At 40.5% G+C, this 16,260-nt stretch overlaps 1 protein-coding gene across 1 annotated transcript in view; it reads right to left on the reverse strand.

Annotated features, from left to right (window-relative positions):
• Positions 1-16,260, reverse strand: part of cacng2a (calcium channel, voltage-dependent, gamma subunit 2a) — a 69,148-nt gene that overhangs the window by 49,966 nt on the left and 2,922 nt on the right. The gene's annotated exons all lie outside the window — the stretch shown is intronic.

Here is a 16,260-nt window from a genome sequence, read left to right on the forward strand (position 1 = left end):
TGGAGTTAAAATAAGTAAGTTTGTAACATGACTTCAACAATGTCAAAAATAAGGGCTGACAATAAACTTGTGCAAGTTATGTTTATTTGATGTTAAGGTTTTGAAACTGAATATAGTTAGTTAAACATCTAACGACTAAAGAGGCAGATATTCTTCTCTGCAGTTGTTGGAGACCAAAGCAGAGGAAAAAGGAGAGTGAATATTTAACTTGCATCACTCAGGTGCACAAAAACATGACTACAAAGGGGTGTACACATTGCTCTGTATTGGCTGGATGTGTATTTTGCTAATATTTTAGCTATAATAACTTTATAAGCAGGTGGTTTATCATGGTTGTGTTTCTGTGAATTTAGTTTGTGAGTAAAAATATTTCTCAAACTGTAAAAAGTTAGCTCCACAACAAGAAATGTAACTCTAATCTTTATCAAAGTTGTATTACATGTCTCCACCTAATTGTTTGCTTATCTTGTTGCATTAAAAACAAGAAGCCCAGTCAACCTTTTTTCAAAGAAGATACGTTGTCTTGTCACAGCAGGCAAGGCACAGGTGTGAATAATAATATAAATGAGTAAGCCAACATTATAACACTGTTATTAGACACACATGTTTTTCTAGCCATGACATGTTATTTTTTAACAAACTGTGTCTGCATCACTGAATATAAAACAAAAGTCATGAAAGGTGTCCTAAAATGCTTAATCTGTTTCTTATTCTAGGATTTAAATATTCATTTAGCTGAATTTATACTGCACTTTATTTAGGCAATAATATTGGCTGTTGGTATTAAAACCACATTAAACACTGACACATTTTAGAGGCTTCTTTTATAAAAAGTTTGATAGAAAAGTGTGTTTATAGTTGGCAGAATGAGGAATGAGTGTTATATATATATCAGCATTGATCTTGAAAGAAACATCATCTAAATCATGGTGAGGAACATAATGTCCACAACATGTAACCCGTGTTTGTGCTTATTTCACGTAATTTAATCAGACTGTTCTGCTAATTCCCACTGTTTTATTGTCGTAACTCAAACTGGCATGTTGCCATCAAGGCCAAAGATGATTAGATTCTGTTCAGTGATCAATGCAGACATTGGAAAGGGAAGCCCTGGAGGCTGTTATATTAATTTACTTCATTTCCCAGACATGCAGCCTTTGTATAGTTGTGTTCTGACTTCTGTGGCCGAGCTGCCCTGCAGCAAGCTGTATGAAGAACACTGTGGGTAAATAAAAGATTCATTTTCACAAGTTGTTCAAGCAGTCATCCTAAAGACTGGCACAGCGTCAGCCCTGTCACGGAATCACACACACACACACACACACACACACACACACACACACACACACACACACACACACACACACACACACACACACACACACACACACACACACACACACACACACACACATACATTGTAATGCAGTGTGAGTGTGTCACACTGCTGAGAGAAAAACAAAAAATGCAATGCATTTGTGGTTCATATCTCCATGACATCTGCAGTCATTTCCAGGTGAAAGTGTGTTCTTACATGTGTGTGTTCATGAGTGTGTGTGTTCCCACCCAGAGCTGCCTGTGTGCATGCTGCTATGATCATGAGAGACTCCCTGTCCTGGAAAGCGATCTGAGCGAGCAAAGGGAAGCCACGCTGCTGCTCATTAAAAATTCATCCTGTTCCTTACTGCTCTCAGAAACACAGAGACGGTGAAGGTGAGCACACACACACACACACACACACACACACACACACACACACACACACACACACACACACACACACACACACACACACACACACACACACACACACACACACACACACACACACACACACTCATAGGACAGAAGAGAGGGGGAGGAGAGAGGCAGCATGCTCTCCTGGAAATTACATCATCCTCCTCAGTGGACTTAGCAACACCTTATCCTTGCCTACATCAGGATGCAGAGATGATAACAGCGGCGACTTCATTTTGACGAATTCCCTGATTCATTCTGATCTGCAGATTAGAGCACCGTTGTCTTTTTATCCCGGCAAAAAATCAGCAGCATCGTCAGCAGTTCGGCAGATGCTTTGTCTAAGAGTCACAGTACGCACCTCCACGGACATGAATAATCGAGTGTCAGCCTTTCCCAGACACCAGGTTTACATCATTTCCTGTAGGAAGCCTATTAAATCATCAACCTTCAGGTTAAGCACCCAACTCACTCTATCAAGCTGCTCCAGCTAGACATCTGAGTGATAGAACAAACAGCGTCTAAATCAATTAAAGTTAGGTCACATTTAAACATTTGCGAAAATTAAAATACAGTTCAGTCGTCACGTCGTGCAGTTCAGTGGTTTGAAAATCCACCCAACGTACACCAAAACAAACTAACTTGCTCTTCGATTAACCTCGTATAAGAACTCATCCCTGTGACATGACAATCTCCTTCTCACACTCTTGTGTTTTGGATTGAAGCGCTTTTCAGCAGTCTCAATTGACAGATATCCTACAGTCTCATTACAACTGTTTGTTTTCCCAACAACACCATTTGCAGTGACAGTGGGGTCTGCCAGCCCTGTCGACTGCAGTAAATACTCACTCTGGAGTGCAGTAAACATGACCATCTGAGCAGCGTCACACTGACGGCCAGCTCTGACGTCCTCAGAGGCAGACAGGCAGCCACAAAGGCCAGGAACATACTTCATTATTTACATTTTCTATTTTACCAATATCAGTCTGGAAAGTGGTATTCAAAAATCATCATTAAAATATTTAGGTGAAAGTAAAATAAAAATATATGAACAAAGATATATGATTTGTAGTGCAAATACTTGTTTGCCAGTTATTGTTAAAAATGCAAAATGGCGGTCTGTCCACCACTTTGCTTCAGACTGAAATATCCCAACAACTATTGGATGGATTGCCATGGAATTTTGTAGAGACATTTGTGTCCCCTAGAGGACAAAATGTAATTAATTTGGTAATCCTCTGGCAAATCAGTTTCAAAAGTATTTTACTATGTTAATTGGTAATAAATCAAAACAAATGATGAGATACAAAATGTCTTCAGTGCTGTATCTTTTCCAAACTGATGGTGCTGGTGAGATGATTGTTCACACTTTAAATGTTAATTAATTTGCAATGATTAGTTGATTCATCAATTAGTTGATTGAGTCATTTTTCAATGAAAAATGACAAACATTTGATTGTTCCAAGTTTTCAAATGAGAGAATTCACCAAACAATCAATAATAATCAGCAGATTAGTCAATAATGAAAATAATAGTTAGTAATATTATTATACTTCTTTGGGAGATAGGAAGCTAAGGATGGAAGTTACAGGGGAAGAGGAGAAAACGCAAACAGTCTCAGGATCCTAAACTGTAAAAAACAAAAAAAAAAAAAAAACGAAAAGCAAAGCAAAGATAAGATTAAGATTAAACTGTCTCTCTGAAATTACAATGCTGTGTATCTTTGCAGAAAACACATAAACCATATTGGATGTCAAATATCAAAGTCATCTGATATCTAAATACCCTATAAATCCTTGAGTATACACTTTACACACCTGTGCTATGCTGAGGCATCTGGACCAGATCACCTTTATCCTCTCAGAACGGCTGTTAAACATCACTGTAGAAGCACATCATGCTATCTCTTTCCTTCCTCCTTGCCCTGCTCTCTCTTCTCCATCTGTCACGCTCAGACTCTGCCCTGCTGGCGTTACCTCCAGCCGTCCTCCACCGTCCTCCACTCAGCCCCGGCAGTGACCCCCGGCTCAGATACAGGAACCTTCAGCCCTCCCCTGCCTCGGTCTAAGCCTGAGACTCTGCTGTCAGCAGCTCTCCCACTGGGTACTAAGAGGGCTTTGCAGAGGTGGGAACATCTCTGTCGCCTCTCTTCAGCTCTGTTTGTTTGTTTATTAGGATATCATTTAGCTACTGCATCACAGCAGCTATTCTGTCTGGCACATGCAGCATAATTCAACATTGTGACAATAAGGATTAATCACATTAAGGGTCACTTCACCAAAATCACACTTTTCACACTTCTACTCTATCTAGTCATTTAAAATTTTTGGTTTTATGCTTTGAGGTTTTGAATTGGACCAACTATTTTCTCAATTAATCGATTAATTGTTTGATCTTTGGAATGTCAGCAAATTGCAAAAAAATGTTTGTCCAAAACCTAAAGAAATTCGGTTTACTATCATGAAGGACATAGAAAAACAGAAAATATTTACATATACTTACTTACTTGGCAATAAATCCTTTTCTGATTTTCTTCTGATGTGAGAGGCTGGAACCAGTGAATTTCTAAAGTTTTGCCTTAACCCTTGTGTTGTCTTCTTCTTCTTTTTTTTTAAGTTTGTTTTTGCTTTGAAATTAAAATTTGAAATTGTAAAATTTTTCTTCTACATATTTTCAGCACTTATCTCTACGTCCCATATTTTCTGATATAAAAAAAAACGTCAATGTGACCCGAAGTCAACACAAGGGTTAAAAAATACCTAAACGACTAATCAAAATAGTTGCAGATTAATTTTCTTTTGTTCCGCTAATCGACTAACCCGCCAATCATTTCAACTCTAGTAGGGAGATTAATATATATCACAATGCACATGTATGCAGGATCAGCTCTATTATGATTGAAAGCTTCAAAAATAATATTTGATAAACTCAACAGCAGCATGTCTTTACAGACAGAAGTCAGAGAATGTTTATTGTGTGATTTGGGTGAATGAATCCTTTAAAAAAAAGACAAATGCTATAAGACATAGATTAGCTCTGACAGAATAAATCAGAGTTAAAGTACTTATCGCTACAGCCGTCACACAATTATTACTGTTATTATTAATATCGGTTTTATCATTAGTGTTATTATAAGCAGGCAGTGGTACAGTCAACTGGTTTAAAGCCACAAAACAGACTCTAACTCTCCTTCTGTTCCTTCCTCCAACTCTGAGATGATGCATTGTGTTTGGGCTGCATTCTGACACAAAGCAAATACGGTGTAATAGATTGCAAATGAACTGCACCACGGACACCACCAATTAATCAAAAGGCAGATTGTTGTACTTTCTCCGTGCCATGGCAGAAAAAAAGGGAGGTGAATCGCACCTCCTTCAAATGAATGGATTGTATCTGCAGTTAATTATCATTTACTATAGGGTCTCTTTGGGATGTTTCCACAGCTTAAGGATACGGCTGGTGAAGTGGAACCAAGAGGAGCTCTGCTACGATGGAAGCAGAGATTGGTCTGCTGGTAATTACACTTTCATTCATTGTATGAGGATCAATTCCATGTAATCAGAGTGCGATCTCACTGAAAATCGAGTGATTATTTAAACCACTTTAACATGGAGACTTTACATTTTCAAAGGGACAACATTTGTTTGATAAACAGCAGCAAAGAGCACATGCAACACCATGGTTGTGGAGTCCGATCACAATTTTTGCTCTTGACCTCTGACCTCGTTTTTGTTATCAATTTGCTGCTGATTAGTTTCAATTAATCAACTAATCCATAAAATCTGGGAAAATAGTCAAACTTTAAAAATTCTGATTTCCCTGAGCCCAATGTGGTGTCTTCAAGATATGTTATTCAGTTTATATATGACAGAGAAAAGTCTTCATATTTGAGAAGCTGAAATCATGTTTCATATTTTTGCTTGATGAATGATTTAAATATTTAGTCAATTACCAAAAAATGTGTTGCTACTTAATATTCTGACTTATTAGATAATTGATTAATCATTTCAGCTTAATAGTATCAAAATACCAAATCTTTTTATGTTCTGGCATTTGTATAACAAGTAAATTGATCTTATCCCTTGCAAATTTTGTGACAGTCGGCATAGTAAATATTTCAGCCAATAATGACAATATAGGTTTTCCTCCAGTCTCCCATTTAACTTTGCACTTTTCAAGCCCACAAAAAGATTTAGAAGAGAAAAGAAGTTGCCAGGCAACCAGCAGAGACTCCAGGAAGTTACAGGTCATAGGCAACAAGTAGTTGGGTACATAACCCAGGGCCGGTGCTAAGCAGGATTTCGTTTAGGCAAATGGCACTTCTGCCAAAATTAGTCAAAACATGGCTAAATACACAGCTTGAGTTTAATGCTAATGCTTTTCTTTTTAGTGGACACTTGCAACTGCTTGCTTGATTACACCTTTCAAGCCAACAAGTGTTGACACTAAAAACATATTTTTGGTGGAGTACTCCTTCAAGCTTTTGCATGTATTTGCTGCAAAACAGTGATGTGTCCCGTGCAAAATCCTGTTTCAAATGTAAATATGTTGAATTGCAGGAGCAAGACGACATTGGAAATGCTCGTGCACATAGGCAGTCAACAGTCCTAACAGTCCTATCATGGTGTGGTGAGTTGTGGTGCCACACAGTATGCTTACACAAAGACTAGCCCAGGGTATGTTTGATATTGATTTGTTCTCTGGTCATGTAGGATAAAAACAGACCCCACCCAACAGGACCAACTGCAGCTAAAAATAACATGTGTAAATCAAGGCTAGACACACACACACACACACACACACACACACACACACACACACACACACACACACACACACACACACACACACACACACACACACACACACACACACACACACAGAGTCCTGCTGGCTGTGATGATGTCGATGTGTCGGGGGTCAGATGGGATCGTTATTATGTAGTAAGTGAAACGCTGCTTGTCTTTGACACATGTCCTATCTTTAATGCTTTTATTTTTAATTTTTTTTCTAATTTATAGAAGAGGCTCTTACTCTCTAGACTGTGAGAGGGGGTGGGGGGGGGGCATCTCCACACTGAGGGTGACAGCATTTATGGGAGAGTGCCGCCGAAGTTTACAGCCACTCTCCCATCGACCAAAGCCATCTGAGCCATTAATCATACACTAAACCAATTACCATGCCATCACACCCGTCTACTGTCCATCTCTCTGACTCGGTCAGGACGGCCGAATACTGCTTCACCAAGACATGACTATTAATATACAAAGAGGGGGAATCACAAAGATGTCTCAAAGTGTGTACTTTAAAGGTCCAATATGAAATATATTAAATGTATTAAATTTAAAAAATGACCAAAATATGTCACCAGATATTAAGGGAACATGCTAAGTTGAAATACTATCTTCTCTGACAGCAATGCTAAAGCTAATATTTTCTTCTTTGTAATGTCTGTTTTTATTTTGGCCTGTGTGTTGTTGTCAACTGCCAATTTTGACACCCTGGTTGCCAGACATGAAACGCAAACACGCAAAAACAACGTGCGGCAGCCGTCTTAGCAGCAACCAAACAAACTGGATTAACAGAGATAGATTAATTCTACCCAAACTAAAAAAAACAGATGCATGACCAGAGACGTGGTAAAACATGGGTAAATATTGGAGATGCAGTTGAAGGATAGCGACAGCTTAGAGCCCAAAAGTACGCAGAGTGTGCTAATTTCCTCCTGAACAGGTGAGCACTGAGCTTTATGCTAATATATTACCGCTACTAGGGACGGGCATGTTCGGTCATTTTAACATTTGTGTACTTTAAATTATATGGAGTACTCGTAGATAGGACCGCGAGATTGCACTGTTTTTTGCGTTTTTTGCCGTAATTTGAAGGTGAGAAAGGGTGGCTGTCAATTGGGTAGAGAGAATCGCGCGAGGTTGCGGTGTTTTTAGCGGTTGTTCCAGTAAGGTTTAGTCGAGAAAGGGTGGCTGTCAGTCGGGTACAAAGCTCAGCGAGAGCACAGGCTTTTATGACTGTCAACATAGCAGCATCTAGTTACTCCGCTGTGCTGTGGAGTCTGGCAAAGCGAGACTAGCATCTAGCTAACATTGACATTGTGGGAAATTGGGTTCAGGGTTCTCAACCTGGCAACCCCTGTGCACTTCGAGTCTGGGGAGGAGGGGCGGGGGGAGACGACTCTCCAGTATTTTGAATTTCGACTGCAGTAGTCTATATCCACGACGTTCCACTTCCGAGATTACTACTTTGCCAATGGAAATTCCGCCGGATTTCACTCATTTAGGATATCCGTTACCTTGGGCTTTCTTTGTGTTGACATTTTAAACTCCGGTCGATTTATGAGGACTATGGTTAACTGCTCCTCAGATCTCTGCAGGGTAAATCCAGACCGCTGGCTAGACTATCTGTCCAATCTGAGTTTTCTGTGGCACGACTAAAACAACCTTTAAACGTACACGTTCCACCAAAATAAGTTCCTTCCCGTGACTATTTTGCAGAGGCGCCGTTGCTCTTTATGGCGCTTGGCGCCACCCAAGACGATTGTGATTGGTTTTAAGAAATGCCAATAAACCAGAGCATCTCCCATTCCGGAATGCTGTGTGGACTAGCCAGACCCTCCTCCGCAGCGCTGTATAGGAAGGTCTGGCAATGCGAGACTAGGAGTGCAGTAACCATTTTAAACATTAGATTACATATTGCACCTTTAAACCTCATTGTCCTCTCAAGTTTGAAATAATTCAGAATATAAAGTTTTTTAGTACACGTTAGTTGTACTTTTGTATATTTAGTGCTAATTGGCAAATGTTAGCATGCTGAAACGCTAAACTTAGATGGTAAACGTTATACCTTCTAAATGTCAGCATTGACATTGTGAGCATATTCGCATGCTGATGTTAGCATTTAGCTCAAAGTACTGCTGTGCCTCACATGGCTGTAGACCTGTACGCCTAGTGCATATATACGTATTTTTGTAAAAATTTGTAAAACGTTTTTCCTTCATTTTAAAAGACAATCTCATCCACACAAGCACTGTTTTAAAAAATCTTCGCATGCCACACCAACAGACGGCGATTTACCCCTCACCCTGAAGCCACATTGGCCAATCTTGCAAAGAAGAAGCTGATGTTGGCCAATCAGAAGCCTGAAAAAAAGCTTACTCTCTCTGCTGTCACTTATATGCAGTGTTGGGAATGTTACTTTAAAAAAGTAATTAGTTATAGTTACTCACTACTTGTTCAAAAAAGTAACTGAGTTAGTAACTGAATTACTCTATAATAAAAGTAACTCGTTACCAGGGAATTTAACTATTTGCGTTACTTTAAAAAAAAAGTTATATATAAGTATATATAAGTTATAAGCTATATGTCAAAGAATTTGGATTTTTTTTAGCAGTTTTCACAAGTCAGTTGAAATGAGTAGAACAGACGGGTGTTTAACGTACATAACTTTCGATATTTATTGCAAGTCGACAGACAGCAAGAGATTTATCCTGCACTAAGTATTATCTTTGTAAGAAAAGTAAACAGTTACACCATATAAACTTATATGACACATATACTCTTAACAACATACCTGCCTGTCATACAGTTGACTTCAGCCTGTGTCATAGGTTTTTGTTGTGAGGCAGAAAGATCTAGCTTTTGCTGCTTGGAGGACTTTGCTCCGAGTCCTACTTTGCTAGTGGATGGCAAGCTATCATCTGTGGTGGAGGTATCGGTGGTTTTGGCCACTAGCTTTGCAGATGCGTGTCATTGTGAGATTCTTCATTAAATTAGAGTTGCTTACAACGGATGTCGACAAAGTCTTCACTCCTGGACGTAATGTACACATTACATGCACGTTCTTGCCTTTGACCACAATGAATTTGAAGTAGTGCTTATATCTCCACCTTGAAAATGCCAACTTTTCCTAGGATTGCTCCTGACTTGCCATCTCTGCTGAATCTGTTTAGCTGTTGTGTGTGTGGCGCGTGTGCTGGCATGTGTGTAAAAACACTGGCTCTGATTGGCTACCATGAAACATGACTCTGCCTTAGCCAATCATAATCGCTTACCTCGTTATTAACCCACCTCCTCACTAACTGTGAGCCAGGGATGCGTTCGGATTACACATTTTATTCACTCAATGCATAGTAACGCACCGCATTTAACGTCCTCTAACGTTAACGCCGTTGTAACGACGGGAAAAGTTATTAGTTAGATTACCCCGTCACTGAAAAAATAACGCCGTTACCTACCTAAGTTCAAGTGTGATGCAAATTTAAAATGTCATTTGAAGAGCAACTTGAACAATGATGAAAGATAACATAATAAAACAGTACTGTTAATAGAAAATGTAATATACCATATTTGTCTAAAGTGCTACACCACAACAGCACTGGTATCAAACCTAAACAGACCTGAGGCTACACTCGAAACACAATCAATGAACTCTACACTGATACCTGGGTACCAGAGTCTGTTGATGCACGTCGCTGTAACTGAAGAATTATAACAAATGGCAACCTCAACAGTAATACAACCCAAGGCCACAGTCCTGCATTGTTCTCCGGCTGTCTCTGTCCTCAGCCTAATCCGGTAATGTCTGGCCTGTAATTTGGCTTTAGTGGGCAATAGAGAGGGAGAGGTGGAAACCAATAAAACAGTCGTGTTCGGCAGCGACTGTCTGCAGTCTCAGCGGAGGGCAAAATGAATCCCATCCATCGCCGGCTGCAGGGCAGAGTGACACTGCAGAGCAATAGAGCTCAGTCACTTTACACAAGCTGCTATCAGCTGAGGGGGGGAGTAGATACCATCCTGACGGAGGCTCAGTTTTTACTCCAACAAGTGGCTGCGAGGACACTGAATACACTTTCCATCCACTCTCAACTTGTGACTAACTGTAATCCGGCCCGTGAAGCTGGATGTACAGTGGATCGTGTGTCATAATACAGTGTAATGCCAATTTATTGCTGGGACATTAGCCTGGGTGGGCATACTCCAGCTGGGTAATCCTTATCTGATTGGACTATGAGACTAATCCCGCTCTTCTCTGTCGCCCTGCTATCTGCTTTTATCTCAGGCCTGCCTCTCATCCTGCTGTACACACAAGAATACACAAATATCATGCACAAGAACAAAAAAGCACACACACAACATACTCCCACATGTGTTTTCAAATGCATGAATGTGCACTACATTGATACTCCCACAAGCTTATACATAAAATCATGAGGCAGTATGTGTGAACTGTGGTCTGTGGTGATTGACAGCAGCTGTGGGAGGCCATACTGAAGTGGTAACCATTTTTGCTAAATAAGGAAAGCACATTTTTTTCTAAATAAACTCTGTTGGGTGAAGAAAACTTGGGTGCGCGTACAAAGAAAGACTTGCCATGGCTACAACCCAAATTTAAATTTACATTCTAAAGGCGAATAAGACAAGTCTAAACATTCGTAAAGGTCATAATTTCCACAAGAATGGTATCCTGTAGTCTCATTTTATAGTCTGAACCTCAGTTTAGTTGATAAAAATGCAGATATGTTCGTTCATGTTCCCTTTGACTGTTATCGTAACTTTATGAGCAAAAGCAAGCACTTTGCATCTGATTGGTGGCAACAACAAAAAAATAGAATAAATAAAAGCAAAGACAGTAAAGGACTGTTTGTGTCTTTTTGTCTTTTCTGCAAAGACAGTAAAGTAGTCATATAAGATTTATATTAATATAAAAGGATTACTGGTTAAAGCACAATGTTTGATCAGACAATATCACAACTACCACTGGATGGATTAGCGCAACATTTGGTACAAACATTCATGGTTTCCAGTATATCCAGCCCGATATTTCCTCCAATGACACTAAGATAGTGAACATGATAAACATACTCACATAACATCAGCATGTTAGCATTTAGCTCAAAGCACCGCTGTCCAAAACAGCTTCACAGAGCTGTTAGCATGACTGCAAACTTGTTTAAGAATAACTGCCCAGTTCTTATCTTCTCAAATGTGAGATGGTAAACTTAATATCTTTGGGTTTTGGACTGTTGCTCTGACAAAATAAGCTAACTGAAGACTTAAATACTCAGGCTTTAACAGACTGTGATGGCCATTTTTCAATGTTCAGATATTTTATAGATGAAATGATTTGCAAATTGCAAAGCAGATATCATGTGCACTGTGGATGTGCAGGAAATTGCATTTCCCATATAGTAGTTTAGCTCTTTGTGTTTTGCGAGGAAAGAAGAAGCACCTTGAATGATGAACCTAAACAGACTTCATACAACAGGTAATAAAAGAACAAACATCAGACACCATAGTGGCCCTCCTTCATCACAGGGTCCACCATTCCTGTCCCACTCCTCCTCCCTGACTCTGTCTCTCTTCACTGTGGAGCCTGAGGGCGGCGCTGTAATGAAGATGAATGCCTCAGATTAGCAGCAAACGCAGAGCGCTACACCTGGCTGAGAGCACAGGGGGGCACAGTGACTGCTCTTACAGACGTTCTAAGATAGGACGGAGGAGCGGCGGCCTCCAGGGCCCAATTCATCAGCAACACACATGTTTACTGTGTGCACCGCTCATGCCTCACCGGCTGAATCTCTCTCTGCACCCACACTGTCAGAAGCCTCATCAGTGTTTGTGGAACCACACTCACTGAACTTTAAATACAGTTTCAAGACTGTTAAGACTGAATTGCACACTTCCAAAATACTTTACAACATCAACAGAGTACCAATAGGTGCAAATGTTCAGAGCTGCTGGCTTTTGGCAGTGGATAAAATCTAATAGCTGAAAACGTGGAGTCAAACCGTTCGCTGTGTCTCGATCAAACTCCCATCTTCACCTAAACTAGTTTACAAAAGTGATACTAGAAGCGAAATCTGGAGAGAAACCAACACTGAACAAAAGAAAATGGAAGTCCAACTGACATTAAAACATCTGTAGGAAAGACAAATTCAATGTTGTGATGCATTAATATTATATTTTCAGATATTAAACTATTGGCATCAAACTTCAGGACAATGAAAACAGCAGCAAGTGATCTAGGGCTGCACCTGACGATTGTTCCCAGAGCCCAAGGTGACATGTTTAAATGTCTTGTTTTGTCCAACCAACAGTCCAAAACAAATATATTCAGTTTACAAAACATAAAACAGAGAAAAGCAGCAAATTATCCTACTTGAGATGCTGAAGAACCAAAGAATATTAAAAAAAAATAATTACGTTTTACGGGGAGAATGCGTCTCTTGAAACTGACATGACACGAGCAGCTAAAGAGAAGACCTATCACCCTGTTGGAGTTGTTGGAACTACATAAACACTTGTGATGTTACAAAGCGAAGGGTCTTCTCACACAAAATATCTTCGACGAGTACAGATACCGGCTTTCAGAGCGCACACAAACCCAACAATAGCCAATTTACGCTAAGCTACACTTAACCATAACCTTACTGAGGCCATTACCCCAAATACTACGGGAGGGAAACACTATCTGAAGGGGAAGCAGACTTCGACACAAGTGCTAAAAAAAAGTTGTTGAATGTTCTGTACACTGATCTTTACAAATGATTGTTAGCGTCAGAGTTTTGCATCTTGCCAACCTCAATGTCTGAACTCAGCCCAAATCATTTTCCACATTCACACACTCATTTTCAGTTGCATGTGAATATGGACTTGCATAATGCTGCACAGTATATCTCGGCTGTGGTAAAGGAGAGCAGCGCTGCAACACTAGCAGGCTGAGGTGGACAACACACTGATTGTTGCAGCATTGGTTGCAGCATATATCTCTAATATATGCTTATATCTATATATATATATATATATATATATATATATATATACACACACACACACACACACACACACACACACATATTTGGCTTAGTTTTTCCCCACCCCCACTTCTGAAACCAGACCTACGCCCTTGCACCAGATACACAATCCTTTCGTCTTCCATGCAGGAAGGAGATTATTGTGTTTCTCTGACAAGCAGTGAGCGAAGCAGAGGTCGAGGTGATGAAGCACTCAGTGTGGGTATTCCCATTTTGCTTGTTCACAGGTTCTCCTCTCCAGTAGCTGGTTATACAAACAAACCGTCGCCCACCTGTGTCCACTCTGTGAGCAGGATGTGTGGGCCTGTGCTGCCAAACACACAGTCTGTGTTCTCTGCTGCGATAAGGCTTCTACCATCAGTCGCTGCCTGATCACCAGTAAGGCTTTGTTTAAGAGGAGCTGGGGAAAAGATGAATACTAGTCATCTTGGCACTTTGAATTAATTGAGCTGAGCTGCAAACTGAAGCCTAATTAACATTTGAAATGTTAAACTTCACTCCTCCTGACTATCTAGGCTGGATTTGCAGCCTGCTTATCTCTGCAGCTGCATCCGCTCTGTACTTTCCTATTTTTCAATTTCCCCCCCGATTTTTGGTTTAAAATGTGCAAACTACCTATAATTAAATGTACTCGCTTTTTAAGACCCAATTTCCTGAGCAGGAAGTCATTTGAATTAGAATTTAAATGAATCTGACCCCGGTAAGTAAATGCACTGGCCCCCGTTTTTCCACTCTCTTGCCTCTTCTGGGCCAGGGATCATTCATGAATCACAAATGACAAATCTGGGTTTATTTCCTGCCATTTTGATCTCGGATTCAAAGAGAGTGTCGTTTCAATCATTGTGCCGATACAAAAGCAACACACACACAGCCGAGCCAAGACTGTGATGTTTTGATCTCGTCTTGACTCTGTGACGTTTGGTTTGCCAATTAAATAATGGCCTGGCAGGGATAAAGGCCAGTCACTGTCACAATTACACTCCAGCTGTGATTAATCCCATGTGTGTAGGAACAGTTAATACGCCAGAGCACAGCATCCGCATTCAGCGTTATCTCTTTTATATATCCAAGCAAGAAACACTTTGTGACACCTTCACAAACTTACAAACACATTCACATCTGGAGTTGTACCGGTAAAACCACAGTTTTCTGTCGTTGACACTTGAGCAGCTTCTCGGGAACAGCTGAGGTGTAAATGCTGTGATCAGTAGTCGAGGTAAATACCAATTAAACTTTTTTTGATCGCGGTGCCGCTGGGATATTTGAATTTCAGTTTAGACACTGAAACGCAAACTTTTTTCCACACCTCACTCTTGCGTGGTAGGAACACTTTTTCTCTCATTTAACAAATCAGTAAATGACCTGCATTTATATATTTTGATCTACAGTTGCTGTGTCTATTCACAATCACAGATGGTGGCAGCTTCCATGCAAGGCACTGGCAGTGTTGGAAAGTAACTGGCCTAACAATCAGGAGCAATTTGAGACTCATCTGAATAGGAGGAGTCGGGGATCAAACCACCAACCCTGTGATTAGTGGACGACCCTTTCCACCTGCAGTCATATCCGCCCCCTAAACTGGTCACAAACACATCAGTGTTTAACTGTGTCTAAACACATAGAGCCATACACAAATTTTGCCTGAATAAATCAGATAATTGCCCAAAGAATCGATTCACAAAACTGTGTTCACCAGCTAGTCACTACTGCTGTTTGCGGCAGAGCAGGAAGTGTACAGTGGGGTTTTAAAGCTTACTCGCTAAAAACAGCTGTGGCCGAAAATGACGCTATTAGAGCGGCGAGAGTGAACCGAAACAGTAAAGTTGTGGGCTGGAGAGCTAAAGAATGAGCTGAAACACATTATAAAGATCCATCATAAAGCTGAGGGGGGCTCTTTCACATTTTCTCATTGTTTTCACAGTGTGGTTATATACATTATTATTGTAAAAAATATTGATTATAGCCGCTTTAAAATGGACTTCAAACCAGTAATTAAGCTTTGAACAGAAGGTGCACATAGTCAGAAGAGCCAGAAGAACATGAAGGCTTTTCAGGATCTCACAGATAAGAAGATGAGCAGATTTGTAACGCTCTGCGCCCTCACAAGGTTACAGTGCCGCACTCCAAGTCAGCACCCCAACGCCTCCGACGGAACATGACGGGAAGCGCGCCGCCTCCATCTCACAGGGCAGGTCGTCTCGAAACCTGCGCTCAGGATGTGAGGCTCAGCTCAAAGGTCACATGACAAGCGCCGCCATCATGGAGGTTGTCAGGCATGTCAGCAGGCTGCATCTCTGCTACCATGACTTTACTTCTGGGGCTTTATTATGAAAATAAACACCCTGTCCAAACTGCTAGCCCTCTGTCACATCCTTTTTAACTGGACAGAACCCCTGCAGCGTCCCTTAATTAGAGTTAGACCAGTGTATTGGTTTGCCAATATATCAGGCTGTTATATGATGAAGCTTCCACCCTAACTACAGCTCCTGAATGTTATTATTTCATTATTTATGCTCTAATGTCTGACGAGAGAAACTGTTCCAGAGTGGTGTGGGAGGCTTTTATGCAACAGCTTCAGGCTGCAACCAGAAACCTGCTTCACCCTGCCTGCAGGAGCTGAACACGCTAACAGAACTATATTAGTCTGGATTTAGGTGGAGAGTTTTAGTGTTGATGGTTGATATCCAAGTTTTTTT

The sequence above is a fragment of the Perca fluviatilis genome, chromosome 15 (assembly GCF_010015445.1).
Source record: "Perca fluviatilis chromosome 15, GENO_Pfluv_1.0, whole genome shotgun sequence".
Taxonomy (NCBI): domain Eukaryota; kingdom Metazoa; phylum Chordata; class Actinopteri; order Perciformes; family Percidae; genus Perca; species Perca fluviatilis.